Source organism: Durio zibethinus, chromosome 24, assembly GCF_047325235.1.
Source record: "Durio zibethinus cultivar Kanyao isolate XHJ-2024 chromosome 24, ASM4732523v1, whole genome shotgun sequence".
NCBI classification, from domain to species: Eukaryota; Viridiplantae; Streptophyta; class Magnoliopsida; order Malvales; family Malvaceae; genus Durio; species Durio zibethinus.
In genome coordinates this window covers 16,034,895-16,043,400 of record NC_143185.1, presented here as the reverse complement: position 1 = coordinate 16,043,400, position 8,506 = coordinate 16,034,895, and the positions used below count along the sequence as shown (strand labels likewise).

General features: G+C 30.6%; 1 non-coding gene and 1 pseudogene across 1 annotated transcript; one reads left to right on the top strand and one right to left on the bottom strand.

Moving 5' to 3' along the window:
- Nucleotides 1–968: 968 nt before the first annotated feature.
- On the top strand, nt 969–8,423 carry LOC149511988 (uncharacterized; annotated as a pseudogene).
- TRNAW-CCA (transfer RNA tryptophan (anticodon CCA)) lies at nt 8,410–8,481 on the bottom strand. Its single transcript has one exon. It is a non-coding gene; the product is annotated as a tRNA-Trp (tRNA).
- Nucleotides 8,482–8,506: the final 25 nt, after the last annotated feature.

Below are 8,506 nucleotides of genomic sequence, written 5' to 3'. Positions count from 1 at the left end.
GAGTTCAAATCCTACCACTTTTAGATTCACACAAATTTTATGTTGATTTTGCTTGATTAGTTTTTATATTAATTTTTTTATATGGATGTACTATTTGATACATATTAAAAATGGCTGTAATATTTATTTGTAATATAATATTATATATAAAAAAAATAAAGAAAGTACAAAAAAATCAATCTAAACCATTAAGTTAAAATTACAAGTATATATCAAAGAGTGTAAAGAAAATTATTAAAAGTCTTATGGTATGAATTTTAAAATGGACAAGATGATATGTGTATGATAAAAAAAATATAACTCTTTTCATTGTGTTTTCAATATCACATACATCATTTTGTTTTATTTTCTTCAAATTTTTAGTTGATAAAAGGAGAATTCGAATATAATTTTTTGAATAGGAGATACAAATAATTATCAAGTGCTAAATGTTTAGGGTGAACTAAATATGTTCGCTAAATCTTAAGAAATATTAACAAATTAAGTAGTCGAAGTTCGTTGAAATATTTTGTAAGCCTCAATTTACCTTGGAGAATCCAATACACGCACTAAATTTTAGAAAATAGAAAAGAAAATTTATATCTCTAAGTTTTTTCTTGGAGTGAAGAAAAAGACAAATTTTCTATATATTGAAGTTCCAAGTGAAGTGAAGCCTATTCGAAGCCCAAATTGATAATAATTTCCTCCACTTTGGATCGTAAGATCTATATTCCAAGACCCTAACAAAACCTTTGCAAATTGTAAAAGAAAAGTGAGAGAAAAATGGAAATTCAAAAGAATTAATGATTCCTAGATGACTTGAGGCTTTATTGTTAATTGCCCTTTTCATATAATACTAGGTCTTTGTCATGGAGGAAAATATCTTGGCACCGAATTGGCTTTTCCCTTAATTTTCTTTTTAGAATTTAAATCTAGAAGTTATGTGCTTATTCTAATTTAGGCGATAAACCCAAAAATAATTAGTGTAAATGGCGAAACGTAGAGCTAAGAAAACTTTTAAGTTCCAACATTAGCTGACTGTGAAGTGTAGGAAAATGACAAAGATAAGGCTCGAACTGAGGAGAATAAAGTGGGATTAATCGACCAGGAATGTATAGTTGTTCTTGAATCACATTTTTATATGGGACAAATATGTTTGAATTGGTATTATCGTTTGGGTGTTCATGCATTTTACCATTTATTTTGTTTTAAAGCACGTTTTGGATATAAAAGGTAGAGCGGATAATTTTAATCATAAAAGAAAATATAAAAAAATAAAGCAGGTTTAAAATTTTATGAAAAAAAGTAAATTTGGCAAAAAAAAAAAAAGAGAGAAAGGGTTATGTTTGGCATGGAGACAAATTATGATCATTATAGGAGATTAAGCCTTTAGTGGTATTTTTTTTTTACGTTTAGCAGCATTTTTAAACACTACTAAAAGATTTACGGTATTTACGAAAAACATCATTAAGAGTGTTGCCTATACTTACGTCGGAGAAAATATTGACGTTTTTGGAAAAATGCCACTAACTTAACAACATTTTTAATCAGAAATGTTGTTAAATTATGAATTTAGTGGCATTGGTATAAAAAAATGCTGCTAAATTTAACGACGTTTATGTTTTAAAAAATTGCTAAATGCTAAAAATAACGGCATTTGTAGTAAAAATGCCGATAAATTTAACAACATTTTCTGATACAAACGTCACTACATTCAGCATTTAGTGACATTTTTAAATACAAACGCCGCTAAATCGAACATTTTACTTTTTTTTTTAAATTTTCTTTTAATATTTATTATTATAATTAAATAAAAATTGTTAAAAGAAATAAAAATAAATTTAAATTCATAAACTGAATAATATAAATATTTAAATATCTAAATACATAATTTATTAAAATATGCATGTAACATAAAGTTTAATACTTGCAATAACATTCCACTTTGTATTTCTTCTTACCCATCAACGAACTCTATGAAAAGAGTCGCACTTGCTTTACGTGGAGCCTACAATGTTCATTTGTCCTCTGGCTTCCATTGCTAAAGAGAACATTTCTCTAGGAACTTCAAAATGTGCTGTTAGAAATGCATCATAGTACATTTCATTTATCTTCTCATAACTTCATGTTTTATCCTGATTGAAAAATGTCACTGGATAAGTTATAAAAAGTACCATAAAATTTGTAATTCAAAATAAAATCAGGAAAGATATACAAGATCTCATTGTTACATACATGCAGAAATAACAGACAAACAATTTTAACCAAAGCAATAAACTAAGATATATTTTTTAGCCAATGATCAAGATAAATGTACAAGGCAAAATGATGTACACTTCTTGTCTGAGTGCATTTCAAGAAAATGCCTTTCATAATCATAGTTATTCCATTTTGCATATTTCATTATGAAATTGTTAGACTTGAAATGCAGTGCCATATAATTTGAGGGAAGGAGAATATACGAAAGGCTTAGAAATAGATCTTCAATCAAGTTCATGTTTGATTGCATTAAAAAAAGATAAAGATTATTTGATTCCATGAAGTTTATAAGATAAACTATTTCAAATATTTTTAGCTCGTAAATAAATTCATAGAAATAAATGGATTCAAATGCTTCAAGAGGGAAATAAACCAATCTTTCAAAATAAAATGATCACGCAACAGAGTTTCAAGAGGGAAATGCAAATTGTGTAATGGATAAATCAACTATGCTACACCTTGAACTGATGGTATAACTGTGTCTATAGAGATCAGTGCTTTTTTAGACTTAGCAGCAGCAAAAACTATATCATGGAATCATCAAAAAGTAATTGAAAAAAGTATAAAGGACCAATCCAAGTTGATAGGTCTACAGTATGCATTTTTCAACTGCAAAGACTTCATAATAAAATCCAGAATAGCAAATGGAAGCATCATAATGGTTTCCACCCAAAATGTAAAATGCCAATTTAAATGACTACCAACCTGTTAGCTAGTTATCTTAGATTAACGTATGGGCAGAGTATAGAGCATCATAAAATATGGATAGTAGCAAACTTGGCACATTTGACATAAGGATGGTTCTTTTATTCTTAAACTAGGAAGGAATTAAGGAGATCAGTTTAACAAATACCTATAAAAAAGCTAGAAAAAAAAACTTACTATTCCACCGTAAACACATCCGAGTGCATATCCAATTGGCATACACATGTAAAATATTGCTAGCCATGCTGTTTTATGATACAAAAGCAGAAGAAGAATAAGATTCAAAGGGACGAGATCAACAAAAAAGTTTCTTATTGAAAGAGATATAAACACGAAGGGCATGTTGCATATAACTCCTAAACTCAATAGTTAATAACAAGATGACTGTGATCTATAGGTGTGACAAAATAATTAAATTGAACCCTGAAACTAATTTTTTTTTATAATGGGTCAAACCAAACAAGTAACTTAATTTCTTGTTTCGACATTAAAAGCTTGAAGCCAAGACATCTTTTTTTTACCTTTTTCAATCATACAAATTTATGGAAAAAGCCTAAATTCCTTGACTTTTGGGATAAAATAACCCTTTGGCCATATTTAGATCTTCATTCAAATAAACAAGTAAGAGTATCTTAACACATATCAACTTTAGGATACATTAAATAAAGAAAATTCTTCTACAGATAAGTTATCAACATTGCAAGTGTAGTAGCCCAAACTTTAAAGCAATTGGTTTAAAACAAATCCAACTCCAACCCTATACACACACATACAATTGAAATAGAATACATCTCAAAACCAATATATTAAATATGAATTTCATCTTTGTTCCTTTAAATTTTCTTCAAAACAAGCTGGGACTTCAAAGATCTATAAAAAAACATCATGAGAAATCAATTTGAAAAGCAAAAGTTGAAGAAAAATTGCACAATGTAATGAAAGAACACAAAACTGCAACTAACAACTAACTTGTAACCAAACATGAATTAATTGATCTACATCTAATTGATGCTAAAACAAGTGATCATAAACTGGAATTGAAAAGATCAATTAAGGAACCAAAAGAAAAACTGATTTGAAGAACAAAAAGTGCAAGAAAATACAAGAATTAACTAGAAACAACTAAAATATAAAGTGAAATTCAACCGAAACTCACTGAGTTGATGAAAGAAAAAATTAGGTTTAGAAGCTTATAATTAAAATGAACTTGAAATGAGCTAAGAAACAAGTCACCAATCAAGTTTGCTACAAAATTCAATAAGAAAATGGCAGCAAAATAGAGAAAAACCAGCTTAATGAACTAGCAACTTAAGTGATACTCAAAACAGAGAAAAACAAAGCATTAACAACTAAATCTATCCAAACACCAAATGAATTCATGAAAATAAATTCAATCAATTAAAAAATAACAAGTAAACATGTGAAACTAAGAATGTAAAGTATGAAAGAATCAAATCAAACACCTAGAAGGAGAGAGGGTCATCATTCATCAAGTTCTCATGCATGGATTGTTTCTGCCTTTTGGATTCAGCCTTAATTTTGAAGAATTAACTGTATTTGTATAGATGGAATTTGAGGCTAAATTTTTACTGGATTATAGCCTTATGAAATAGGAATCTAGGAAAAAAATTTGAAGTAAATCAAGTTAGAATTCACTGAGTTTTGATCAAAAGACTGAACATAGGTCAAGTGTGCAATTTTGAAACCAGATTTGAGTTCAACGTGAAATTTAAAGAATTTGAAAAGGAAATCATGAGAATTTGTAAATTTCATTATGAAAACCTTAAAGAAAATTCAAAAAGAGTGTAGGAAACCTAAAATTGTAATAAGATTCAATAAAGAAAACTGAAATTAAAAGCTGTTTGGTTGGAGAGAAAATGAAAATGACAGTAGATCAGGCTTTGACAAAAAAATGAAAGAAAAATATTAGTGTTGTGCTCTAAGTTGCACCAGCAAAGATTTATGGAAAGTATAAACTTCTTATAAGACAGATGATTAGTCATAAAATATGGCTTAAACAAGGTTCAAGAAAGTACGAACAAGTATCAACAAATATCATATAAACATTCATGTGAAACCATGGCCTCCCACCCCAAAACCCTTCAACTTCTGACAAATTATTAAAAGAAGTTCTTTTTGTAATAGAATACAAGATTGAAGTACATTTAGTTATCATAAATTTATACCTTTATATAGTTCTCTTGATTCGAAAGATCTTCTTTCAAAATAATTATGTTTCTCACTTCCTCTTACACTCACTCAAGCACATTCAACATATTAAATCGAATACTAGGCAAAGATTTCTATATTAAACTAGCAAAAAGAGTAAGAATCAAGGCAAAGCATTCACATATAGATATGAAATAAGTGAGAGCAACCTTATGCTGGAGTACTTAAAGAGCTTTCCAGTGACTGAAAAGACTAGAAGAGCTATCTCAGCATTGCAAAGAATGGAAAGCTCATGAGTTTTCTTAAAAAGTCTTTATCTCTTTTTTTGAGAAATTCACCTGCTTGTTGCTACGTTGTCAATCTTCTTGATTTGAATTTTCTTTCTTGCCATTCTTTTCTAAGAAAAAAGTTGGGAAAAAAAAAGAAATTATAGAGAAGAAAGATGGGTTTCAATTTTGGGGAAAAATTTTAGCCTCTTCATTTCTTCATGATAGCGGCGTTTACTTAAAAAAAATGCCACTATTTGCAAAAAAAAAAGCCTTTAATAATTCCCTTAAATTTGGATGAGGAGATTATTGAAGGCATTTTAATTAAAAAATGCTTTGAATAATCTGCTCATAAAAAATAGAGGTGATTATTGAAGGCATTTTCTGTCAGAAACACCTTTAATAATTCTCTTAAAAAATTATGGAGGATTATTGAAGATATTTTTGATAAAAAACGCTTCAATACATTTTCTTGTTAATAAATTTATAAAAAATAGAGTAACATTGTCGGTTAGAGCATATCGTCATTAATCATAAGGTTGTAAGTTTGATCCATTTCTTAAGCCTTTTTTAGGTTTATTGAAGGATTATTGAAGGTATTTTTCACCAAAAATGCCTTCAATTGTTCAAATGCTTTGGTTTGCTTGCCATTTTAACTATGTTTTTTATGGTGAACTTTTGCCGACTCTTCACTCTTGCTTTCGTGGTCGGTCAAACTTAGCTATTAAAGCCCTGCCTCTACTGGGCTAGGAATGGTTCCCTACATTCGACACTGGCCATCACTCCATTCCTTAATAGTTGGAGTGATGAGGCTTGGCCCCATAAATTCGAATTGAACTGAGATGTCTTCGACACCTAGAGAGTCCAAAGCTCGTTGCACTCCCTCATTTACTTGTCCTATAGGGGAAATGAGAAATTCAATTAATTGCCAAGAGGGATCATACATATTATTTAGTATGTGTGAGTGGAGAATTTCATACTTGGGACAGAAACACCTTCAATAATCCCTTGAAAAATCCAAAAAATGCTAAAGGAAATGATCGAACCTACGCCCTTATAGTTAAAAATCATATGCTTTAATTGACAATGCTACTCCATTTTTGACAAATTTATTGATAAAGAGATTTATTGAAGGCGTTTTTTTATCAACAATCTCTTATCCATTTTTTATAAGGGGATTATTCAAAATATTTTCTGCAAAAAACATCTTCAATAATCACTCTAATTTTTTAGAAAGGATTATTCAAGGCGTTTTAGTCGATAAACACCTCTAGTTTTTGTCTTTAATGATGTTTATAAGTACAAAAACTACTATTTAAATATTTAGTGACGTTTTGATAAAAAATGCTTTAAGTTTTATAAAAACACAGAAGTTAGTGGCATTTTTAAGTGAAACGCCGTTACAAAATTGTCACTAATATTTCATTTTCTTGTAGTGGATGGTGATTTTTGTGTTTTATATATGTTTGACACAAAATAGACAAATATGAATACACAAATTGTAAGAGTTTAATAAAAAGGTCAATTGCAAATGGTAAGTTAAGTAACTAAACTATGGAAAGTGTTTTGGACATTGCTTATTATGTTGATTTCATTCATTTTTTTTTCTTTGTCTATGACAGTTGAGCGGTAATGTGCTGCAAATAGGGCTGTCCGTGATGTGGAGATTGAACATACGTTGACTGCTTTGCGTTTATTGCGCTCATATTGTAGTGAGGAGCAACTGCGAACACCTTCATTGCAATTTTTTAATGCAAATCCTCCAAATCTATTAGTTATAAGAGATGCGGAAAATGGACAGTTTGAAGTGTAGTGGAAACACGAGGATGGTAACATCTTCATTTATAATGCAGATGGAAGAGACCTACATGCTTCGGTTTTACATCGTATGTCCATAGCTTATGCTAACTGCCCTGGTATTCTGTCTTTTGTTGGCTTCGAGTTGTCAACTGAAGCAGGTAGTTTTAAAATTTTTGAAACTGGTGGTCCTAACATTAACTTTGATTTTTCACATTGGTTCTGTCTGAAATAAAGTTTCTTTGTTGGTGGCAGCAAGAACAAACCTTCTACAGGCTGACAGTCAGCAGATCAAGGACTTTGTAAGTTCTCTTTACCCAGCATCAGAATCTTGAAAAATAATAGAAGGTGGCCGCCTTTGTTCTTCCAAGGACCAAGTAGCTTTGAAGTTGCAACATTTAAGGGGTGCTTGGATATTTATACATTTGTTATTATCTTGTAGATTGAAGACTTTTTCATTTTAACAAATTTTTTTTTCACTACATGTCCTTGAGGGTTTCTTCTCTATAGAAAGTTGAATTCCAGCATATTTTCATTTTATAGGTCGTTTTCTATCTCTTCTGTCTGAGCCACAATTTTCCATCATCTCTTTGAACATGATCTAATTGTAGACAAATAATATCAGGTTTCTTTGAGGTTTTACTCGCATCATTCTTTGTGTATGCTTGCAAGATTAGACAATAAGCACAGTATTCTTGCAAGATTTAGACAAGAAGCACAGTAAAGCCTATTTGAACTATCATCCATCTATTGATGTTATAGACTGAAGAGTTCATTATAATATTTCAACTTAAAATTTCTATTTTGCAGGTTTTTTTGGATGGGACATCGGATGTTTGGAATGCATGATGCTCTAGATATAGGTCCTTCACTCCCTCCTTTTACATTGCTTTCCAGGGATGGGGGAAACGCCTACTGGCTGGTTTGTATTTATGTCCTTTTACCCTTGGACAATCATGGTTGTAACCTAAGCTGGAATCCTATTGGCTATACCGTAAATTCCTGATATCTGAAATTTATTACTACTAAAACAAAAAGCTTTAGAAACATTCGGAATCCTAAATTTTTTTTTTCTTTCCTTTTCTTTTGGCCGTTCGTTGTTTGTAGAAGATAGGGGCTTCTGTGTTAAAATGCTGGGATGGAGAGAGTATCAGGATGGAAGGAAATCTTGAACCGCCCCGTGTGGGGCCGGCAAAAGTAGCAAAAAGGACGAATCCGCTTGGGATCGGGGTTTTGAACCCGACGTGAATCGAACACGCAACCTTCTGATCTGGAGTCAGACGCGCTACCATTGCGCCACGGATCCAAGGTTTGAAAACGTCTACCAGTCA